The following is a 27,127-nucleotide window of genomic DNA, read 5'->3' on the forward strand; positions in this document are numbered from 1 at the left end:
TTAGTATTGAAAGAGAATGCACATAATTAAAGCGTGCAATTAACGTAAGCTTGCCGTTGTGAACTGAAATTATCCTCACAAACCTGCTGTTAATTTTCTGAAACCAGTCTTAGAAAGTTAAGCATTAGCGGTCTTGTCACCATTAAATGAGATAAGTTTTCTCTGCCAAGCAGAATAATAAAGTTCCCGGCTCACACTCAAGGTGCAAGACCTCGTACGTCAATGGCTTCTGCAGACTATGTGGCCAATCTTTGGAACTATTGAGAAAAATGGCATTGACTTTGACGACCTCCATGTTAGCTTTGAAATAAGATCCCTTTTTTTGACCACTGTTTCAAATGGCGAAGATCCTTTGTTGATATACACATTCGTCAATATATATATAAGTAATTACAGTCATTTGTGTATTTTTAATTTCATTCCGTTGAACGAATAATATAAACTTATTTTTTCATTGATAGTTTGAAAATTAATTCAAAGCTTTAATAATTTGGACTTATATCCATTCCTGTGGATATTTTATAATATTATTTTATTTGAAATTTCATGATAAGGAAGTCCCGGGTATGTTTTTATCAATTTTTATAATTTGAATTGATCAAAATAAAGGATTACCAATCAAAAAAGTATTTTCTGGGAGGTTAAATAATTCTCGTCCGCCTCCGTAGTTTAATGGTCAGCACGCTCGGCTACCGTTCTGGAGGTCCCGGGTTCGATTCCCAAGGGGGGTAAAATAAATATTAGTGATTTTTTTCACTGTGATATTTTTTTAATATTACCCTAGACTGGTACCTGAAGCGGAGGGCTGATCACCTTTCCTTCATGTGTAAAACGATCAAGATAACACTACGTTTATATGACGCAGTACCCTATGCACCATTGGGGTGCGGATAAGGGTTTTATTATTTATTATTATTAAATAATTCGAGAAAAATTTACAAGTATTTAATGTATCTCTTTGCCAATACAAAAAACTAACGTAATTCGACTTTAATGTTATAGAAAAAGTAACATTCTCAGGATAGTTTTAATCAATGCCTTAATATAACTGCTGAAATTGAGCAGTCTGGTTGTCAAAAACGGATAAAATGATAAATGTTACAAGTTTACAAAATTGTCAATTAAACCAGCTTTTGATAAGTCGGAAATGCCCAGAACTCCGTATTGTTCTTTTTCTTTGTTGAAACGCCAATTTAATAGTGAATTTTATTTATTGTTTCGGCATTCACTTTGTGGTAAGACATGATGAAATTGTTAAAGAAAAACTCCTGTTTTAGACCTGAAGATGGAAGCATAGCTTTCAAAACCAGTCGTTACAATTAAATAAATATAATTCAAGTAGTAAAAAACAAGATGTGGAGCGAATGGAAAACAAGAGAATGACTAAGAAAATATGTGTGGTTAATATGAGAGCGAAAACAGAACGAGGACGACGGAAAAAGACTTCAAATCAATCAGATCAATCAGAACCTAAAATCTGGCGGTGTCAAAAGTCTGCGTAATCGGAGGGCATGTATGACTAGATGTATGGATGTGAAGGAAGCGAGGAGTGTATATCAGAACAGAGGAGTGTGGCGTTCCATCATTTCTGTCTACTCCTGCGGGGAAACTGCGTGATGGTAGTAATTATAGTAGTAGTAGTAAAAAACGAGTGTTTATCTTTTACAATTTATAAGTGAGTTATTTTTTTTTCGAATCGCGATGTTTTTTTCCGCTAAATATTTTTTTACATCGATTTTCTAGTGATTGGCTCCGCTTTCATAATATATCAAGTAAAACACAAGTTAGTGACGGAATTCGTTCCTTTCCGCTGGTCCCTACTTTGTGTTCCCCCGAGACGGTCCCGACAATGTTAAAGGAAATTGGCAAAAAAAGCAATCAACGTAAAAGCCGGGATAATCCACTCAGTGACGTAACGTTCCCGGGCTGGTGACTGTAATATTAACACAAGACAAAAAGAAATCCTGTTTGTCTACATGCCATCAAACAAGAGAAATTGTCTTTTCTCGATACTCAGTAATCATGCGAGTAGAAAGCAACTGGTATGCGAACCAATACCTTCATTTCGGCGATAAGTTTTATTGGGTTTTTCCACTTTCTATGAAACATGACAAGAAAATACTTGTTTGTAGTTAAATAATGAAAACACAAACTTTGTTTAATTGATTGACTTAGCAGTAACTTTGTTATTATTATTTTCTATAATTTTTTTGTTAGTAAATAAAAATAATACTTGACACTGGCAGAAACATCCTTTCACTGGGTGACTGCCAAATAAAAAATAATAATAATAAAAAACTTTGAAGTGGTATTAGTAGTAGTATTTGTAGTAGTATCTACTAATTTCTTAAACTATATTATGACACGTTATTAGTTTGTCCATTTTGTATGAAACAAAATAAGATTTTTTAGTGAAATAATCAAAATACAGACCATCATTGATTAGTTAAGCAGAAATTTTGTACTAATATCTATCCAGATAAAATATTAATTTAACTTGGCTTAAACCATTGTTTATTAAAATCTATTATGACAAAATATTTAGTTTTTTCACTTTTCAAGAAATATGATAAGAAAACACTTATTTTATTTAAACAATTATAATAACGGATTTTTTTCATTGGTTGGCAGTTTTTTGTATTAAAATTTACCTTTTTTTAATTTCTTGGTATCTACTACTTTTTTAAAATCTTTTATAATACGTTATACGGTTTTTCCACTTTCTATTAAATAAAACAAGAAAATACCTCTTTTTAGTTGAATACTTCAAGCAGAGCCTTTGTTTCATTCATAGACTTGGCAGTTACTTTGTACTTATATCTACCAAATTTTAAATTTTACTTGGTTAATTGTTTGCTGGTAGGATAGTAAAGATAGGGATGAAAACTCCAACACGATCACCGGATCTATTGAAAACAAATGTTTTTAAAAAAAAAATTTGGTGATTGGCGGGAATCGAACCCGTGACACCAGTTTTGCAGTCGAGCATCGATCAACTATGCCACGTTGCCTATTCTGTTAAACGTATTCATATACAGAACCCCGCGGGTTAGCAAACATTATAAACCATAGAGAAAATTAATTAAGCTAGGAGCATGCATGAAGTAACTGGATAAAATTTAAAATGGATCGAAAAAGTTGGGAAAACTGCAAACAGAATCCACTTTGTTATTCATTCGCAAGTACGTGACGCGGCGTTCAAAAAGAACTGGTTAACGTTTGCAAATAACACAGGAAAACATGGTCGAAGGCATCGCAATGTAGCCGTTGAATACACCCACTTTATTACTCCGCTAACTGCGTTAGCGCCGGGACAAATTTGGCCGAGTCCAATTCAATTTCGGTGCGGTGTGTCCAGAGAGCTCTAAGCTTTCATTTTGCAGCCATTGCATCGTAGTTAAACCGTTCTATTCGACTTGCTTGTTTTTCCACACCCGCGAGACAACTCCATTTTCCGCGTTCGTGTGAATTAAGAAACCAACCCACACCCTTCTGCATATTTTAACTGAGTGATTTATCAATTATTTACATGATAATTCATGAATTTATCGTCATTTATCTAAGCAAAATCATATTAATTGATATTTTAAAATAGATAAAGCAGACTTTGCTTGTTTTTCAACAACCGCGAGACAACTAAATTTTTCGCATTTGTGTGAATTGAGAAACTAACCCACGCAATTCTGCATATTTTAACTGAGTGATTTACCCATTATTTACAGGATAATTTATGGTTTTTTCGTCATTTGTCTAAGCAAAATCATAATTATTGATATTTTATATTGGATGAAGGAGACTTTTGTTCGGCTCGGTTGATTTTGAACACCCGCAAAACACTCCATTATCTTTCTACGTTCATGTGAATTAAGAAACCAAGAGACACCCATCTGCGTATTTTAATACTTTGTGATTTACCAATTATTTACAGGATAATAAATAAACTTATTATCATTTATCTAAGCGAAATCATAATAACTTTTTGATATTTTATATTGGATGAAGAATACTTTTGTTCCGTTCGGTCACCCAATCACAACCCAATCACAACCTTTTGCTTATTTTATAACTGTGATTTACCAATTATTAACAGGATAATAAATGTCCTTTTTGTTATTTGTCAAAGGAAAATCATAATTATTGATATTTTACATTTGATGCAGAAGACTTTAATTCAACTTGTTCAAGCTTGTTTTTCAACACTCGCAAAACACTCCATTTTCCACGTTCCTGTGAATAAAGAAACCAAGTCACCCATTCAAACCCTACTGCATATTTTTCAACTGTATGATTCACCAATTATTAACAGGTTTATCAATGTACTTATCGTTATTTATTTAAATAATTTTATTGAAATAATTTTTATTGAAATTTTATCATAGACAAAGAATATTTTATAAATATAAAATATTAAGGCTGGTTTAAGTAATCACTTTTTATACCTGTAACATAAACCATTCAACCCTCTATGACAACCACGCCACTCAATTTTTCGAAACGTGTTTATAAAAATTCTTTAATTGACAAGTTCTTCAATAAATGAGTTATCTACAGTATCTATGGTTAAATTGAGTAAGCATTTTATTTAGCAGAGATATGTAAGACTCTTTAAAAATTGCTGAAAATTTCACCAGCTTTTTATTCACAGCACTTTGAATGTGTCCAAATCGTTTTAAAAAAATAGAAAAGTGTTTTTAAATACTGTAAATGTTCTGTTTTTAATTAAGTTAACTTTAAATAAAAATGAGTACTTATTACAACGGACTGCTGGAAAATTAAATCATTTAATTTAGATTTAAAATAAAAGTAAAAAAAATCATGATAAATTGGGAAACAAAATTTAAAAGATAAATATTAGTTCAAATTTTTAATTATTTCAATTTTAGTACACGTGTTGTAATGTCGTAACTAAAGACAGTCTATAATAAACTTTACAAACAAAGTGTTGGGAAAATTTTCGGAAGCTCAAATAAAATGAGCTTTAAGACCCTTCCGTAATATCTTCGTTAAAAGCATTCGATAAAAGCTTTTGTAAATAAAAATGAACAACCTTTTGTTAACAGATTTTGACTTGACTCCATTGGATACCCTTAATTGAAATAATTTTATTGAATATGATATTTAGTCATAACATATTTTCCGAATTTTATCATTATTTTAATGCAATGTTGGTCTGTAATGCTTTATTATTTTACGTCTGTTTCACTGGTGTAAAAATTAAGTTTGATACATTTAAGAAACGATAAATTTGAAATCAAAAGAGGGAAGAATAATCCAATAAACTTGTGAAATTTATATTTAAAAATAATACACCTGTGTATGACCACTTTTGAGGATATTCATATAAATTTATTGTTTCGGCATTAACTTTGTGGTAAGATATGTTACAATGATTAAAGAAAACACTTGTTTTTTACCACATGAGTTTTATTATAGACTACATGTTTCAGAAGTTAAATTTCCATCAGTCGGTCTGTATAATAACTATAGAACAGTTTTATATTTTATATTTTAGTTATTATACAGACCTGAATGATGGAAGTTTAACTTCTGAAACATGTAGTCTATAATAAAACTCAAGTGGTAAAAAACAAGTGTTTTCTTTAATCATTTTTCATATAAACACGACTAATTTTGAGAACATTTGTAAACACGACTGCGTTCTCGACACTTGTCGTGTTTTTCAGTGTTTTATTTTTTTATTGTTATTATCAGGATTTTTGATGAATTTTATGATAAATATTTATAAATAAATAAATAATAATCTCTTAAAATAGTACTCTCAAGATTGGATCTTTGAGTGTTTTTTTTTTACATTTTCGAGATATTCCATTGATTTTTGCAGTATTAATAAATAGTATGAGATTTTATATTTTGATATGTTAAAAATGTTACTTACAATAAATTTAAATAACTGGATTTTTTGAAAACTAAACATGAAAAAAAAACATGGTATGGTTTTTAAATAGGAGTAGGATGGTGATTTTTACAAATGTTTAAAGTGATCACTTAAACACAGCTTATGATAGGTTTTCACCCCTTTTAATACTAATGCTATTTTGTTCTCCTTCATTCATGTTAATTATTATGTTAAAATATTGTATTAAAGTAAAAAACCAAACTTTCCCATTAAACCAACATTCAGTAAAAATCTGTTTTGCCCAGAGAAATATTACATAATTTTTTTATACGGAGACTAAAATGATTAAATGTTTTAATGAGCTATCAAACCACATGAATGAGAGCAATGATAAAAATGGCAAAAATGAGCTAATGACAAAAAAAGTCATGAAAAGACAAAAATGACAAAATGACAAAACGACAATAATGAGCAATCAAATGACACTTTTAATATATTATTAGATTAAAACCAATATTTCACCTTTTCCACTTTATTTTTATTTGACCAGCAACCGAGTTTCGTCGTTACCGACATCATCAGACATACCAGTCTGATGATGTCGGTTACGACGAAACCCGGTCGCAGGTCAAATAAAAATAAAGTGGAAAAGCGAAAAATATTGGTTTTAATCCAATAATATATTAAAAATGCAATTCCATCAAGAAGTGTCAGTGGATAATATAAATCTATTAAATGACACTTATTATTGTTTATATTATTATTTTTATACAATAATTATATCTTTCGGTCTTTGATATCTCTCTAGTTCGTAATCACAATATGCCTTTGTTCTTTTGATGCTCATATCGATTTTATTATATTGCAGTTGAAATTTACCGTGGGCAAACATTTCGAAGACTATAACAAAAGATCTAACAGATAGCTGCTGACTCTTGTGAGGTATATTATAGTATCAGAGATGCACAAACTTCTAAAGCCTCTAAGAAAATTGCGTCTTTACAGTGTTGGAATAAAGCTTTGAGTTTTAATCGTATATACACTTGTAAGAAACATTTCAAATGATAATTGCCATTTTCAAAAAATAATTCATCACAGAAAGCTAAATTAATAATATAATAAAAATTAAAATTTTATTTAAAAATTAATAATAACATAAATAAGCAAGTACCTACTCACACATTTTCCTTGTTCTGAGTACATATTTATATTATTGATTAGGTTTTGTAATGTATTATTTTTTTTTGTTAACCATTAACAGCTGTACTAATATAAGAGTTTCTGCTTAATAAAAAGCTTCTTTATATCTCACCAATAGATGTCTCTAGTGAAGTTCTAGTGATTCAAAAACAAGGTTTCTAAATTGGTTCATATATAAAGAACTTCCAAGAATTTGAGTAGTGTGGTTGTCAATAATGGATAGAATTGGTGAATGTTACACGTGTGTAAAGTGATCACTTAAACCAGCCGATGACGGTCGTCAGCCCCGTAAATGCCCAGACTTCCATATTCTTCTTCATCTTTGATAATATGTCCAAAAAAAAATATTAACAGCTGTTATTTCAAATAAATATGTACATTACTTCATAAGATGGGACGTAAACGATCGTAAATTTAAAACGTATTATGTTTAAGATATCCATTATGTATGGAAGTTTACGTTTAAGCTACGTTGTAAATAACGTTTAACGTACTTTTGAATTCATATTTTTTCAATATATTATTATTTTACATTGATTCTAGTTTTCGACACAAGCACAAGCAAATTTAAGTCGTTGTTTGTATTCTGGGTCTAAAACTTCAGTCCTAAACAGTTTTTTTTGTTTACAAATATGATTTTTTAATTACCATACACTAGTGAATTGTATAATGCTTTGCTTGTATACTTCTAATGTACATTGTTTGGTCTCAATCTTGTAGATTGATTTGCAGCAAAAAATGATACCTCCTTCGCCATTCCGGTAAATTATGCTTCACATATAAGTCAATTAATTCTGAATAAAGTTGTTATACATCCAGTCATAAGATTATTTCAATTGAAAAGTCATTCAAATTTTAATTTGATTTCTAAGTCGCTAGGGTTTTAATAGTTTTATATTGGCTAAGTTTGAGAATCACTAGTTAGTAAAGCTGTAGAGAAATTCTACGTTTACTATGTAGCTACGAACTTTACTTGCATAGCGCAAAGCTTTGCCTCGGCAATTGCATAATGCGAATAAAGTTCTGCGCACCATCATCAAGGGGAAGGTTGTATTGTCTCTGGATTAAATTTAATGAAAACATAACTGTTCTATCAAAACGATAACAAAAACAATTTATTTGTTTGTTCTGTGGCGTTTATAACAGCAGATAAGAGTGTTGATTATTTTTAACTATTCATTTTAAAAAAATACTGGTGCGTCACTATTAGTTTATCACAATAATATATATAGTATTTCTTTTTTATTCCTGGTAAAGTAATTTTTTTGATAATGATTTTAAATGCTTACTTTATTTTTAAAAGATTTTTTTAAAATAAAAATTTCAATCGGTTAATAAAATATTTTCATGATATGAGTTTTGCATTATATTTAAACTCCGGAATGCATCGAAACACAGACTTTAAGAAAAACTTGTATTTCCAAGTAAAAAAATAATTTAAATGTAAAAATGATATACCACAAAATGACCTCCGAAACGAGAATTGAAAAAACGGTTTTTTTCTGTATTAAATCAGTTTGCGGCGTTTGAGTAGATAGTCAGTTGTGCTCCATTCAAGGGAACTTCTCCGCATCAGTTTACTGATGACAAAACCATAGAAAGCTCTATAGGAAAGTGGAGACTATCAATTGCTTCGCAACTCAATGCCAAAAATTCTGTTCCGTTTCTAAAGTATTCGACATTTTGTATCCTATTTTCATTTTTATTTTTACAACCTTGACTAACTTTATTGTGAATATTACAACCTTTTACGACAAGTGCGACATTGCGACATTGCAAGTGCGACTAGTGCGACATTGCAAGTGCGACATTGCGACAAGTGCGATGGCGACATTGACGTCTTAAAGATTCCTTCCAACTGCGTATAAATTCAAGACTGAGTTGGGGCATTGTTTTTTATTTCCAACATATTTTTTCCCACCAACTGAGTATTTTTTATTATATTTATATAGATACTAAAAATATAAACACTTAAAAAATTAAAGCTTAAAAAATAAATGGCTAGTATTAATAAAAATAAAAATATATCATTATTTTATTTTAAATTAATGTTTTCGATGCATTTAACGTGTTTCGACGAATTCATTCATTCAATTTTAAACTCCGCAGATTTTTTGATATAGTGGTAATTACCAAGTAAAACATAAATTGAAAACGGATGGATATGACCACCAAGTGACTGCCAAATCAAGTTATGAAATCATTTTGTTATTTTACGTTAATTTTTTTTATTATCACAGAACTTATATTGTTCATTACTTTGAATGACCAAATACAGTCTAGAGAAAAGTCGCTGTGTATTTTTTACATCGATATATAAAAATATTTCAGGTTGTATAAATATAGTTTAAAACATAATATTTCAGAAACCCTGAATCGAAGGAGAATCAAATGCAGTCCTGAATAACTCTTTCGACTGCATTCCTAGCACTGATAGGAACGAAATGGCCATTCTAAGAGTCATTGGATATTTGTAACCTCAGTAGAGAAATACACCATGTACCAAAACTACATATAACATCATTTTAAAGATGAATAAATGTGTTAAAGATGAATAAATGTGTAAAAAGTAGTGACCTCCATAGCACAGTGGTCAACGCGTTGGCTTCCGTACGTACCAGAGTTTTTGGGTTTAATTCCTGAATAAATAAATGTGATTTTTCACGGTATTATTAATTAAATATCGCCCTGGACTAGTACTGTACTAGTACTGGAAGCGCAGAATTTATTACCTTTGAGTTTTGTAATCAATGAACTAGATAATACTGCATCAATGAAAAGCAGTGCTCTATGCAGTATTTGATCCTGATGAGATTCATAGAAAAAAAAATGTACACACAAATGATTAATAATCAAGATATATGTTTCAATTCAAATCAGTCTCCTGTACACTGTTGGTGTGGTGTTGATAAGTGTATTGATATGAACATATGCAGAAAATAAGGGAAAAAAATATGTTTCTGAATTAACCAGTACATTCATACTTAGTATTAGCATACTTTATAAAAATCTAGTTATAATTTTACATGAATTTTAATGAAAATAGTATAAATTGTTAGTGATGAAATAGTTATAATACGATAAAAATAATAACTATACTTGGAATAATTGAGTCACTTGTATATTTTGTTTGTATATAAAATAGGTGATGATAAATCACGATAGTGGAATCCGCAGTATTCCAAAATTAAAATATTTTGCATTTAAAATTTTTCCGTGAAATATGAAATCATGTTTTTTGAAAATACAATAAAATTACTCAACATTTGGGAAAATGAAAACAACAAAAATAAAATAAAATAATTTAAAGTATAACCAATGTTCAAGAGCTTTGGAATACAGTGTACATATGCTGGTAATGTATTGTACACGAGTGCATATATATACATACAAGTTTATACGTATGTATGTAAGTAAAATATAGCCGTGCAACTGACACAGTATTGGAGAAGCTCTATTTCTTGCTACAATGGAATGATAAAACGTCAGCTGTAATAGGAAAGCGAGGCTTTATTGCTCTGAAGATGTATGGAAATCTCAGTGGTGTTGTAATGAAAATTCTTTTTCCAACGTAATAAAACCTTGTAACTTGTAATAGCGAAGCTTTCAGAGTCTAGAAATGCATTATGTTGGGTTTAACTTTATATTTGATCGGAGATGTAGGCGCAAACTAGAAAATATTTATGAAAAGAAAATTATAATTATAATTATATAAATTGTAATCATAAACGCCTTAATAATAATACAAATCTTATGATTTTGATAGTTTTTGGATTTTTTTTTTAATTTCTTGTTTTTATTATATATAACTCTTTAGTGATGAATACTTTAGTGATTTTATAAAAAAGTGATGATTTTTTTTCAATTCTTTTGAATTCATACCAATCTTCTAAACTTTGTAAAAATAATTTAATGCACAGTACATTTTCAAATATATTTAACGTCAAATAATTATTAAAGAAACTACGATAGAAATGAAAACTAAATTAATCTACAATTATTATTTTTTTCAATCTGGAAGATGAATGTAAATAAATAAATAATCTTATTTTATCATATATACCAATAATAGTTCCTTTTCACATTATGGTACTTCACAATATGTTGAGTGTGTACAAATCTTTGCTCACAAATCTGTGTTTGTCCACTTATGGATAAGCTACTATGATATTACAAAACAAATGAAGAAGAATAAAGGACTCAAGGTATTCACAGGGCTGAATACCTGTTATAGGTTGGTTAAAGTGAACACTTTATACAATATTTACAACTGTACCCATGGCACTTCTCGAATTTACGAACTCAATGTTCATTTATGAAGGTCATTTCTAGATTGAAAGCACACTTACTCAATCATAGATAATATTCAGCACTCGCATATGAAAGAATGCGTCAATCAAAGAGTGTAGACAAGTTTTGAAATTTTGAGTAGTGTGGTTGTCGATCATTGGTACAATGTCACACGTGTGTAAATCGATCACTTAAACCAGCTTATAACAGATTGTGAGCCCTGTAAATAGGCAGACTTCCATATTAAGAAGAAGAAAACTTCATCTTGGTTGATATTGACAAGTACATATTTTTTATAATATTTTTTTTGTATACAATTATATTTTTCATTTATGTATGCCTGTATAGAGAATTTCAAACTTCACTCTTTTTCTATTACTGGTCCATTGTGTGCATTCAAGAATTTGACTAAATCACCATTTCAATGTAGACATTGAACCCTGTACACCCTCTGCCATAAATCCTGTCTCCTGCCTTTTACCCAAAATTCAAAGCTCGGGATTTAAGAGAGGAGCTTTTTGTCCAAAATTTCTTGGCATTTTATGTATTTATTGGGACCCGAAATTCCTACCACGGAAAGGAAATTGGAGTGTAATTATATGGAATTGATTAAAACGTAGAAGTATAGGGAGTTTCCTGAAACAGTCAAGACATTTGGGAAAAAATGTAAATGTACGAAAGTTTTTTGAAAATCATTTCGCTTGCTGATTATCATTGGAATATTTTTACCTCCTTTCTATGACAATGATATTGTAGAATAGTGTCAACCGCCTTTTTTCGTTTTTGCCAACATGATTTTTCAGATTGTACGTTGGGATTCTTAACACCTGCATTTTTAGACCAAAATATAAAATGTGTTGGTCCTTACCAAAACCTAAAATTTCCATTATAATTGTTTTTATGTAATCAGAATTTCTTGCTTGTAAAATTGTAACGTTTTGGTGTAATTTATTGATTTGGTACTGGTTTCACACAACATTGGTCACGATTTGTTGCAACTTTAATTAATATTTCGATAGAATACAGTAAACAGAACAGATTTGCATTTAAAGAATTTTTAGTGCAATATTGGAAATGCTATTTTTTGGTGAGGACCTCCCTAAATGGGATATACGTAAAAGTTGAGATTTTCACAATAATATACTTTATTTATTAATAATTTTAAATAATACTTTGTATTTTTATTTCCATAGGTACCATTGTCATTAAATAAAGGATATGAGTGACATGAGTTTCATTATTTGATTTATTATTTTAGTAATAATCTGCTTTCTTTGAAACTCACATTATTCAATTCAAAAGACTTGCATTCTACTCGAAAATACTTTGTAGTCTGAATATTATTATCCCTCCTTTAGCGAGGACTCTGGAATGTGAGACCATGCCTTTGTTTTACATATTATGTAAAATATATTAAGATTTTAAAGTGATATCTCTTGGTGGAGCACCCTTTTATTATATCAAATTTAATCCTATTTTAAGCCACAACAAATTTATGAAAAGAAAATGTATTCTTACAAAAACCAAAAAATAGGTAAATTTAAAGCAGGCTGCAGAAGCCTGTAACCATTTATTTAACCAACGACTGATTTTTTTTGGAGATCTTATTTTTTAGAAGGTTTCAAAAGAATCTTTTTGATTTTATCTGACAAGAATTTAAATGTTATTTTTTATGTAAACACAAATATGAATGATTCAAGGGTTCGAAAAATACCTTGCCTAAATAAAGCCTTTCGATAAAGGGAATTAGCTAGAATTATGATAAAACTTACAAAATAACTTTTTTTTATTAAATTACTATTAACCTTATAATAACTTAATTATATTGACGACTGGTTATTACGCAAAAGGCTTCACTTTTAACTAAATTACTAATTAACTTTTTGCCTTGAAACTGGTCGATATTATAACTTAATTAAAATACGATAAAAAGTTACTACACAACAAAGTTATTTTGTTAGATAGAAAATATTAAATTATTAAGTGGTTCTAATACTTTAAAGTTTTTTGTGTTACTCAGTTTTTTCATATTTTATATATTTTTAATTCTATGGTTACGTTGGGATTAAATTTCACGTTTTATTTTTTAAGTCAATCTGAAGCTTTTATCTTTAATTTTTATGTTATGTAACTTTTTTGTATTTTTGTATTTATTTGTTGAAAAGTTGGATATTCTACGAGAATGGTGATTTTTTTTTATTTAAATAAATTATGTAATGTAGTAAAATAACTAAACAGTTTTCAAAAATGTTTTAGTTGTACGATAATTTCCCAATAAATAATGAATATTTTTGTTAAATAAAACTAACAAATAAAACTAAAAAAAACTTATAAAATGTCATACAATAAAATAAATACAAAGCTTGTTAAGTACATGTTATGTTCCTTAAATGGGGGGCTTTTTGTTCAGAAGTTTGTTAAAGCGCCTCTCCAGAATATTTGACACGTAACTCCCTGTTGGGGATGTGGGTAAATTTGCTCCAGCTTCTTGAGTATAAGTGCCTATAGTACCGGCAAAAGTTTTATTTTCAATTTGAAAAAGTTCACCTCACGTAGAACAAAGTTAGCTTCGCTACTTGCGAACTGACGATTGATAAATTCGATTCTTTCTTCATATATTTTTGCTCTCAGGATGTGTTAGATATAAAAATAAACTTTTCGCTACTATGAACACAGTCAAGAAGGGAGTGTTTAAAAATCTGACAGTACGTTTACTTATTATTAGAAATTTAAAATAAGCATTGTGAAATTAACTATGAAATACATTAAGAATCTAAATATTTAATAAATTATTGTTTTTATATTGTTACATATTTATGATCCTGTTTATTAAAGTTATCTTAATTCACCTGGATATGATGCCTCTGTTGAAAATAAACATTGCTATTCAGACGACTCAGAAAATACCCCTTTATTCAGCTTTAATATTAAATTAAATTAAATTATTTTAATTAAATTAAACTAACAATTACCGTATTTGTAAGTTTTTCATGAGTTGTTAAAAGACTACATAAACATAAAACCAAAGTATTATAAAATAGATATCTCAATTTGAAATAGAATATCTTTCATTATCTATGGAAGTCTGGGTATTATAAAGTTTACGATCAGGTGATCACTTTAAGCACTTTGAAGTGTTCACCATATTGTTCATTATTGAAAATTCATTTTCCATTAATTTATCGAGATTTTATATACACGTATGTTACTATCTGAGATTATTATGATGTATCATTTTAAATATTCCTTTCATGGACCACCACGTGAAATGAATTGCTTTGGATTTTTTTTAATTTTCTGAAATGTTAGTTTTTTCCGTCATTTCAACTTTCATTGAAAGGATTATCCTTACTGTAGATCTTCAACATTACTCAGAATATGAACCTTGATAAAAAAAATACATAGACTTATAAAAACAACTAAAAAACATCCTTTCATTTTTGGTTTACAAATCAGAAATTCACCATTATATGTGAGTGCCTACCAACCGATTCGTTTCGGAGGATAATACAATATATTTCATTGATCAAGAAAATCAAACACGATTTATTATGCATTGTAAAAACAGGCTTTCAAATGTATTGGATTTTATTTATGTGAATTTTATTGAAAAAGTTATTCCATATCACTTTTACCTGTAAATCTGAAAAGGAAGACAAACGTAGAAGGGATAAGTGAGGGAGGAAATTTATGACATCATTGATCTCAGCTCTCGATAAAAAATATGAATAAACGATTCTAGCTGGGATATTGTTTTTCAAGTCAAATATAAAAAAGAGAATTTGACAGAAAAGGTAATGTTCGTTTTTAGACATTGAAAATGTTAATGCATCACTGTTTTTTTATGGATAGTTGCGATATAAATCAATAAAAATAAAAAATCAATAATCATATGTGTCTGAACTTGAGATGGTCGATTTTATAAGAAATAAGACATGAAAAATACGTTTTTGTATTCCTTTTAAAAAAAACCAAAATCGAAAATTGCAACAGCAATTATAAGAAAAAAAATCAATTAATGAGCGCATTACTTCACATCTGCTAAAATAATGTATCTTAGGGTTTTTAAATTCGACGAGGATATTTCAAAGTAAATTCTACGTTTGTATTTTTACCTGTTAATGAGAACATGTAGTTCTTGAAATAAGTTGTTTTTACATTGAAAAAAATAAATTATTTTTTTCATATTGAAATTAAAACACATGGTAAATACCACAATTTAATATGTACTGTGACACGTGATTCAATGCATTCCGCATCAATACGGTGTTTCTCTTTACTTAGTAGTAGTATTCACCAAGTTATGTGTAATTCAACTTGACAATGGATAGATATTGCTATAAAATGACTACCAAATAAATCAAATAAATTGTTAATTTTCAATTACTTCGAAAGAAACTATGCAAAATGTTTTTTATCTGGATTCCGGTCATCATCAATTTTCTCAATTCTCACCCCCGTGTTTTTATTTCGACGCCAGGGGTGTAACGGAAAGCGGCCTAAAAGACCATCCCTTACCGAAAACGAACCTTTCCATTTCGGTCTTCAGGATGTCACTTTTCTCTCGTCTAGATGTCGGTGGAAATCAGTTACTCCTAGATGCCTCCATTTTATTCGGATGACCCAGTTCATATAAGCGTCTAGGGAGGATAAAAAATTGGCTCCCACATCAAACTTTTCTCGGGGTGGGCTTCCCCACTTTTTCTTATTTCTGCTGGGGTGGGCTCAGCTATTTCAGTTTTTTATCGAACCATCTGTAGTATGAAACTTTTCTTCCAGAGGCATTCCAGAATGGTTGACTTTTAGGGTTAGAGGGACTAACCTAAATGCGAGACTGCTACCATCGTGTAATTTCAAAGTGTACATTCGGTCTTACAAAAACTTTCTATCTGCAATATGAAAGAATATTCCAAAATTATTTTTTTATCAATATTAATTTTATTATAATATTGGATATTGGAATTTTATTTATTGGAACTGCAGATAGTTGGTAGAATTCCATATTGAATTGTTGGGTAATATATCCAAAATTAAATAAGTTTTATTGGATTGAACTCTACATTTAGTTATGTATGTATATGTTGATATGTTACGCGTTTCGTCTTATTAAGACATTATCAAACACGAGTTACCCAACAATTGGATTATTAACCCAATGGATGAGATGTCAATATAACAGGCTTAAAATAAAATAATTTACAACATTTTGAGTGTGTCCAAATACTTCACAAATCTGGATTATCTCCAATAATAAAATTTATTATTTATTATTATTTTTTGACATATAAACATAGATGAAGAAGAATCTGAAAGTCTGGGCATTCAATATATATATATATGATTAAATTTTAATAATTTATTTAGAACTTCCAAGAATTTAAATGGTGGGGTTGTCAATCATGGGTAGAATTGGTGAATATTACACTGTGTAAAGTGATTACTTAAACCAGCCAATGACGGTCGTAAGCCTCGTAAATACCCAGACTTCCATATTTAGATGCCAAAAAATAATGTGATTTTTTTTAAGACCATTGAATAATTAAAAGTTTCAAGAATAAATGCAATATAGATGTTCAATATTTATATGCATTTGTACAACATTTGCATTAAAATTTTAATTCATTACAGCAACCAGGATTATATACAGATATCAATTTTAACGTAAACATAATTATAACTCTTCAAAAATTTGAGTTTCTTTAGTACGCAGGATCATTTGTAATTTGTTAAATTAACGCAATGGCTTCTTGGTAGAACATTATCAACCTTAAATTAACGCAATGGCTTCTTGGTAGAACATTATCAACCTTAAATTAACGCAATGGCTTCTTGGTAGAACATTATCAACCTTAAATTAACGCAATGGCTTCTTGGTAGAACATTATCAACCTTAAATTAACGCAATGGCTTCTTGGTAGAACATTATCAACCTTAAGTGTACGAAAAAAAATCATTACGGAATTCAAGATAAAAAACAGATAGTACGTTTAGATTTAGTACGTAAAGTATAATAAATACACGAATTAGTGTTTATTAAAGTGGTATTACACAAAGTGAACGACGAAAGGTAAGGACAGTGTTAAGTTTAATAAAGTTATAATAGTAAAAACATACTAATGGTTTATAATATTTATTGTATACACGCAGTAAATTAACATTGGTTCGAAATTTATGATGAACGAAAGATGTGGAACATATAGTAAGAGAGCAAATAGAGTAATTTTATTTATTTATTGGAAGAATACTTTTATACGTAATATTCCTAATATTTCACCGAAATAATACATACACATGCATCCAACATGTGTGTATGAGTATGGGGGGAGTGTATTTGTATGTCAGTAATAAAAGTATTCCTTTTTGGTAAGCCCACCCCAGTTTGGCCAAAATCTGTAGGTGCTAGAGGTCGCTCGAGGACGATTCGATACGTCACATTCTCACAAAGTAAATCGGGATGATGACTGACGTCAGCGGTCAGAAAATCGTCCACCATTATGATTGAAAACCCCTGGACCTTTTAGACGATGGTTTCTGAGCGGAAGCCTTTTTACGGCTTAATATTTTATCCCTTTATCTAGTGATTTTTTACGCCTGAACGGACGTGACGACAAAACGTACCTGATAATTTGTTTCTTTCAAAAATATTTCTCGCCTCAAAAATTATCATTTGAGGTAAAAATATATACATAAAATAATTTCTTCAACACAATTTCGACTCACATATTTTTTTTTAAATTGTATTTTACTGCCTCACATGTTTGCTATGAATTTTAACAAAAAGTGGTATTTACCAAGTAAAAATTAAAATATGGTTTCAAAAGCGATATTTAATATTTTGCATTTAATATTGAACGTTTAATGGGTTTTAATGTAGTATTTGACAAGTTATTGAAGCTGTTTATGAAAAACATGTTTTGTGCCACTTTTACTCTACTGGTAGAAAACAAGTGTTTTTCTTGTACAATTTCATCATATATTACTATAAGGTGAATGCCGAAATAGTAAATAAAGGAAATAAAAAAAATGATAAAATAAAATTGTTATATTGACCAATGAAAAATGGTTGGCAAGTTCATACTTAATATGATATAAGGCTCGCTCATAAAGTGCGGTGCAAATGGCGTAAATAACTCGTCTCGTAATTCATTTATGTATCCTTTCGAGTTTAAATAGGATTTGAAAGAGGCAGTCCTCGCAGAACCGCGATCGGTGTTGCCGTTTGGCAAGCTTCCATTACTAGTGTGAAGTATAAACCTTTACAAGAACCCTGTTTATTCCAGAAATTTCCATAACTGTTACATAAATTCGCGGCTTTTGGTCCATTTGCGGTCGTTCGTATAATATTTGATAATTTACGTCATTAAAATGGAAGATGTAGTCGCGGAATTTATGCGAAACCTTTGCTCCACGCCTTATGGCGTTTGTCATCATTACTTTGTTTTTTTAAGTACTGGCAGTGCACAATGGAGTCCTGGTTACATCTCTAATGTATGGATGCAAAGCAAAGAGTTGGCAAAATAAGGATGAAAATATACTGAATGCACTTGAAATGGGATCTTTCAGTGTGGTAAAACCATATATAATAGATGTTCCAATGGTGATATAAGGAAAGAATGAAAGGCTAAGAAAACATTTATAAAAATGTGTTGAGGTACGAGTATTTTAAATAATTATTGAATAAATACTGACATTCAGTTCGATCACTCAGTGTGGTAAATGTATGACAGATGTGCCAAAGGTGATATAAGGCAATAATGCGTTGTTGAGATAAGCATTATCGATACAATTAAGACATGTTCGATTATATGATTTGGGTACATGAATCGAATGAGTAAAAAAAGAAAAGTAAAACAAATTTTATGAGGTGAATGTTGTTGGTAAATATCGAGGAATATCACCCATTGTTATTTACTTTGTGTAATACCACTTTTATAAACACTTATCCGTAACTACCGGTTTCGGAAAATCATTCCATCATCAGGTCATTAAAATAAAACTATTACGATTTGATATTTGTAAAAAAAATACTAAAAACTAAAATTCGATGTAATTTTATTTTAATGACCTGTTGATGAAATAATTTTCCGAAACTGGTAGTCACTAAAAAGTGTTTATAAAAGTGGTATTACACTAAAAGAATAATGGATGATAAGGAGAGTGTTTTATTACCGTATCACAAAGTTATCAATGCTTTCAATATACAAAATAAAAATTAAATAAAATTTAAAAGTCAGAACGAATTTCCTAAGGACATTTGTAGTGAAATAATAACATTGCTTGTTCTGAAAAGTATACGCTTTAACTAACGTTCATGCTTGCCTTATGCTCATTTATTACAAACTTATACGTTATTTAAATCGAGTCAATTTACAGAAGGGTATCATTACATTTCCTGAAACATTTTCATGAGTATATTTTGCGAAACTGATGACTGATACAAATAATAAATAAAGCGTACGTGGAAATATACTGCGGGCTTCTAATAAAGCATGACCGCAAAGGCTTAAACGGAAATTGTGTCATTTGTATTGCGCTATACAACCCCCAAGTATCGTCACTGCCTTCCCATCCCCGTCTCGCTCCCTGGGGCAAGCCTACTAGGGATGTTCCAGATATACACAACGAGATTCCTAAACGTTTCTGAGCGAACACTCAAAGTTAATACTTAAAATCCTATTTTTTTGTATCCTTTTTATGTCCCAATTCAGTAATGTATCGACGTATTTTTACTGCAGAGGTAGGTACATTATTTTTAATAATTGATTTGGTAGTCACTTTGTGGTAAAATCTATCCATTTTTAATTAAAGTTTTACTTTTTTAATTTAAGTAAGTACCACTATTTCCATTAGAAATACAAATTTATAACTTAAATTAAAAAAGGAATATTATTGTGAAAATGTAATTATTCAACATAAAAAATATTACAAACTTGTTTGAGACCATTTTTTTAGTAATGTAAACGCGACTAGTTTCAAGAAATAAATATGTTCTAATTAACGCGTAACAAAAACTTTTTACATTTGACCTGATGATTTTATTTGTTTAAATTTTTGGTAATATTTATTAGTTGTCTAAGAAAATTATCCTTGATTTTTATGTACAAAAATTTATAGCATATTTAGTTTACATATCTTAAAAATGATATAATGACATCTGAATTGAAGATAAAATGGTTTTACCCAAATCGGTAGTCATGAAGAAGTGTAATTTGTATTATTTCATAAGGTGAACGACGAATAATTACGAGTGTCAAAAAAATTGAGTTTTATATTATATTTTCACCTGCTAATAGAATATTTGTAGATCCCAAAAGTCATAATTACAATAAAATCTCAAAAAAGGTTCCTATACAAGTGTTTGACTTTGTATGTACATATATCATATATCATTCGTCCGCCTCCGTAGTGTAATGGTCAGCACGCTCGGCTACCGTTCTGGAGGCCCCGGGTTCGATTCCCAAGGGGGGTAAAATAAATATTAGTGATTTTTTCACTGTCATATTTATTCAATATTACCCTGGACTGGTACCTGAAGCGGATGGCTGATCACCTTTCCTTCATGTGCAAACGATCAAGATAACACTGCGTTTATATGACGCAGTGCCCTATGCACCATTGGGGTACGGATAAGGGTTTTATTATTATTATTATTATATCATGAAAAATCAAACTTTTCTTATTTTTTTCCGAACTAATAAATAATCTGAATTTTCAGCTCACATTTATATTATAATTTTAATGGTCTTAAAAATATGAGTATAACTTAAAAAATTCAATCGAAATTGTTGTTATAAATATAAATTGTATTGTTGATAAAAACATGTAAAATATTTTCATACATGTTGTCTATGCACAATTATTTATAAATAGATTTATTAATGGCTATTTAAATTAATTTAAACACAAACTATTTTTTTTTAAAGACTATAATTGAATTCAAACACAATTTAAATAAAAATGCGTGTATGTATGTTAATCTACATTTACAGATTTTTTAAAAATTAATAAGGAGAAAGCATTTTGGCAGAATGTAAAACTAAGTATAGTTAACATATTAGATGAACAAAAAAAGTTGTGTTGAAAATTTTTTTTTTTCTTCATCGTACAATGTCTTCAAAATCTAATTACAAATAAGAATTTATATTATTTTTTGACATCTCATCAAAGATGAAGAAGAATATGGAGGTCTGGGCATTTACGGGGCTGACGACCGTCATAGGCTGAATTACATTTTACACACGTGTAACGTTCACCAATTCTACCCATTATTGACAATCACATTATTCCATATTCTTCTTCATCTTTGATGAGATGTAAAAAAATAATATGAAAATAACTCCTGTAATTGGAGATAATCCAGATTTTGTGAACAAGTATTTGGACACACTCAAAATGTTGTAAATAAGAGTTTGTTTAAAATGTCACAGTATCCTCCATTTTAAATGTTGTCGTAAACCCACAGTTATGAGATCCTTGACATGGGGGATGAAAAACGACTAAATCCTGCGTTATCTCTTCCGTTAGGTACGCCATTATGTCGGCTATTTTAATAAAAAAGCCTCTCTATTTTCCCTCTCCCTCTCTTCCAGAGAAAGTTCGCGTTTCACTTTGTTTTGACTTACGAAAATCCAGACAACACATTTGCATATATTGAAATTTGCAGATTGTGTCTGACGAAATGAGGGATAAATTTCTTACGGCTTTTATTCTCCCATGTCCTTTATATTGACGTCTTTATGTCAGCTATATGACATGCAAATTGCAAAACGTAAAACACGTTTGGCGAAATCGAATTTATTTATTTAAAAATAAATTTATCATTTCACTATCAAATGAGATACGGTCATCATAATAAAGAATTTTTTTTTCTTTACAGAAATTGTTCATTCCTGTAAATCAAAGGCAAATACTCTTTATTTCAAGGCTTAGAATAAAAATGAATAAACAAATAACTAAAATACATATCACTTTAAACAATTTTAAGATTTGTCATAAATTTCATGGAGTAACGTAATACATTAAAAAAACGAAAAACCTTGTTTAAGTCCTGTTTTTTTTTAATTTATTGAAATAAACACAACTACAATAGTTTCCAAAACTACAAATAGGATAATGAGGATTTTTTTTAAATTTTGTATTCAAACTATCAAATCTTTTATTTTATCTCATATTATCATCTCAATAAATTATATCTTTGTTAAGGTATCAAAAAAAAATACCTGTAAAGTTCTTTAATGTTGAGAATATACAGCATTTGTGTTTATTCTAAACATTAAAGTAGAACACTGTTTAACCATAAATACTGTGTATGTGTTATACAGTGGTGACTTGCATAACGTACTAAATTCTTTCTACGAGCAGGTTCGTTAAATGGAACACATTTTCCCATAAACATGTCAAAAATAATTATTTCTTTAATTAATTATAAATAGCATTAACTATGTAACAAAAAAGATACTTACTTTAATTTTTAGGCAGTCAGATTTAAAAGAGTCCACCGAGGTTTACGGAATTAAATCCTCTTGTTCCATTCTTTGCTTCTTGGCTTCCTGAAAAATCTTTCCGAGTTTGTCTATTTCTCCCTCTTCTTCAACACCTTACAAAAATAACGGCGAGTGTGTCATTGTAGAGATCGTTGATCCTGTTGGTCTTAGCTGAGTTTGGATAGTGAGTGTTGGTCGACTTCTGAACCTCTTGACTAGGATGTGGTTAATGGCCAGCGGCTGGTATTCATTGATTTGATTGCACCTACTTGACGTCAAAAAAAGCTTGTCTTTGAAGTTCATCATGTTGCTAGACAAGAAGAGTTTAGATCTCTTCAGTTGCCTTTTTAATGTTCGCACAAGTTTGTGAAAGTGCATTGGCTGCGTGCAACCTTCGAGCGTTTGAGCGAAAAGATGAAATACGATACAGTTCGCTGCGTGAAGCGAGGTTCGCTATGTGAGTCACATAATGAGTGAATAGAAAGTTCATAGTTTGTTATACGAGGCATCACTGTAACATATTCACTTTGGACGTTAACTTTTCACCTGACGCCGTGTGTCTTTGCACTGCGCTTGAAAGACAAATCTAAAACAGCGACCCAGTAGGTGAAAAAGGTTACTGAATGGGGTAAAAAATGTATAAAGCGACTCATTTGACAATAATTATTAGAGCTCAGCTACAGGGTGAAAGAATTAGACTTGTTAATAGGTGCTTCCTTCGCGATGTTCCATGATATCTCGGCAAGACTGGTCTTAGCTTTTCTGAATGCAAATTTGGCTAAAGCGCTATGCAAATTCCCCGGCACCGCTAAATGTTACACTGCCGAAATGTAACTTCGGTTTACGCCTCGCCATGCCAGCGCAGACGATTTAAAATGTTTGAATACATTTTCATAAATTCTCGCTGTCGATACAAGTGTGCGATAAAGCGGGATGCTTCGTCTCTCTTCGTCTCGCCTCGGTTGTTTTCCAACATGTATCTTTTTTATTAGACGCGAAAATCTATATTCTTTGATTTGACGGTCAATAAACACAAACATAACGGGAACAGAAAATAAATATGTACCTTGACATTTTTATCGACACAAAAACCCATAGAATAAAATACAAATTAACACACATTAATATCTCATCATAGATGAAGGAAAAAATAGAAGTCTGAGTATTTACAGAGTTTATGACCCGTCATAGGTTGGTTTATGTGATCATTATCTACACACACCATACTAACCATCATTGCCAACCACACTTCTCAAATTTTTGAACCATATTTATAAATATATATAAATACATATATATATATATATATATATATATATATATATATATATATATATATATATATATATATATATATATATATATATATATATATATATATATATATATATATATATACATATATATATATAAATATATATATATATATATATATATTTACAACATTTTGAGTGTGTCCAAATACTTGTTCACAAAATCTGGATTATCTCCAATTACAGGAGTTATTTTCATATTATTATAATATAAGAGTTTCTGCTTAATAAAAAGCTTCTTTACATCTCACCAATAGATGTCTCTAGTGATTCATGAACAAGGTTTCTAAATTGGTTCATATATATAGAACTTCCAAGAATTTGAGTAGTGTGGTTGTCAATAATGGGTAGAATTGGTGAATGTTACACGTGTGTAAAGGGATCACTTAAACCAGCCTATGACGGTCGTAAGCCCCGTAAATGCCCAGACTTCCATATTCTTCTTCATCTTTGATGAGATGTCGAAAAATAATAATATATATATATATATATATATATATATATATATATATATATATATATATATATATATATATATATATATATATATATATATATATATATATATATATATATATATATATATATATATATATATATATATATATATATATACAGTGGGTGGCCAAATTATTAGGGACACTTGTCGTTTTTTGTAATTTTCAAGTTTAAATGAATTTTGTGATCAAATAAATTCGTTTTAATAAATTTGTTTTATATGTTTTTGTTGCTGGTATCATTTTTATTGTCTTTGAATTGTGGTAATACTGTTAAATATAAAAGAAGTAAGGTTTTTTCTCATTTGGGTGTTGATTAGTGAAAAATGGTATTGGTGTGAGCTCAGTTAATATTTTTTCAAACCATTTTTGTTGTAAGTTTTTTGAGTTCAAGACCATAAAAACGTAAGTATTGTTTAATAATTTATTAGTTTTGCTAATTCAACAATTTAATTTCAATTAATTTTTACTTAAAATTCAATTAAGTTTGAACTGAACCAAAATATTCTCAATTTAAGTATGGGCAAGTCTTCAAACATATCTCCAAGAAAATGTAGGGAAGTTATAACCTTACTACTTAATTCCACATATTTTCAAAGAGAAATAGCAGCACTTACAGATGTTTCGAAGTCAAGATTCCAGCGGATACAAAGAAAAATTGATAAAAACCTGCCTCTAGAATCAGCCCGCGTCGGAAAAAAAGGCAGAAAAAGCATCATAACTCCGCGTGGTGCCCATAAAATCAGGGACATCTATTTCCAAAATCGTAAAAAGTATGTTGACTGTCTAATTGTTGTTAATTTCTGTTGATAAACGTTGAAGGAATCAACGTCTCTAAAAGGACAGTTCAGAGACGGTTAGTTGAAGTAAATCTAATGGGTCGACGTCCAACCAAAAAACTACGCCTGACTGAGGTATGAAGAAAAAACGACTCCTACGGACGAGAGAACACCGGAAAATGACTTTTTCGGACTGGAGTCGAGTATTTATGACTTGCATTTATAGAATAAAGTAAGAAGATAAAAAATATATGTATTTTTGCAATTATGGTAATACATTACAAGTCTGCTTCTTGGACGAGTCAACATTTACAATTTTGGTGGGAAAAACTTCATTCGTCCGACGTGGCCTAGGAGAAAAGTTCCACCCAGACTGCCTTGTAGAGAGGGTTAAAAACACCCTGTTAGCATAATGTTGTGGTCCGTGATCTCATGTAAGGGTATGAGATGCCTCTTTATCATGGAAAGGACCATGAGGCAAGGCCAGTACCAGCGAGTACTGAAAAGTCGGCTCCAGCCGAGTCTCAAGAATGGTTCCCTGGCGATGAAGAGGATGTGTTAATGCATGACTCGGTAACGTGTCATAAAGCCAGGAGTGTTACGACTAGCCTGGCAGAGAAAAAAACTCTATGTTTTGCCTTACCCGGGGAATTAGCTGGATATGAACCCCATTGAAAACCTTTGGGAACTAACGAAACGTGAGATTGCTAAAGAAGTCATCACCACCAAGTGGCAAATGATAGAAACTCTTCTCAAAGTATGGCAAAATAACCCTAATATCTGGCACAATGCAAAAATCTGCATAAAAAGCATGCCCTGAGGTTTGGAGGTTGTAATCGCAGCAAAGGGTGTTATTACTAAAAATTAAGATTTTTCTGAAAATGTTGAGTAATAACTTTTTTTGATAAAAATTAATATGTATTATTAAATCCATGATAACGTTGTTTTCAAATTCTTAATAAAGCACCCCAATCAATAAAAAAATTATCAAAAAACCAATTTATTTGCTCATTAAATTCATTTTATAATGAAAATTACAGAAAATTCGAAGTGTCCCTAATAATATGGCCACCCACTGTATATATATATATATATATATATATATATATATATATATATATATACATATATATATATACATATATATATATATATATATATATATATATGTATATATATATATATATATATATATATATTTATATGATTTAATCAATAAATAATTTTCAAAATTTTCACTTTGTGCGAATACTTGTTCACCAATCTGGATTTTCTCCAATTAGGAGTTATTTTTTTATATTAAAACTGACAGTCGTCAGACTCGTAAATGCCCAGACTTCCATATTCTTCTTCATCTCTGTTGACATGTTAAAAAATATATTATTAATCAAATAAACAAGATTCGTATATGCGTAAAAACGTGTAATTAATCAATTCACAGCCCGTTATACTTGATAATATTGTCATAGTAATTTAATTTAAAAACAATCTTTGTCCTGTTAGTTTGGTGAAAAACTTTTACCCTCGGTTTTTTCTCCAAATAATGGCTGAAAATGGAGCACTTGGGGGTAAGTGAATAAACATTTGGAGTATTCGAGCATGGTCAAGCACTTATGTGTGTCCCTCTCACACTTCACAAAATCGAATTTTAGTATGGGACGTGCAGGAGACCGACACTCTGTTCTTAAAGCAAGTATATTTGAGAGAG

At 29.9% G+C, this 27,127-nt stretch overlaps 1 protein-coding gene across 1 annotated transcript in view; it reads left to right on the plus strand.

Annotated features, from left to right (window-relative positions):
* LOC148302286 (protein O-mannosyl-transferase Tmtc2-like) overlaps positions 1-27,127 on the plus strand; it is a 180,188-nt gene that overhangs the window by 96,374 nt on the left and 56,687 nt on the right. The gene's annotated exons all lie outside the window — the stretch shown is intronic.

The sequence above is a fragment of the Brachycentrus maculatus genome, unplaced genomic scaffold (genome assembly GCF_059751285.1).
Source record: "Brachycentrus maculatus isolate JH-2025_06_01 unplaced genomic scaffold, ASM5975128v1 h1tg000467l, whole genome shotgun sequence".
Classification (NCBI taxonomy): domain Eukaryota; kingdom Metazoa; phylum Arthropoda; class Insecta; order Trichoptera; family Brachycentridae; genus Brachycentrus; species Brachycentrus maculatus.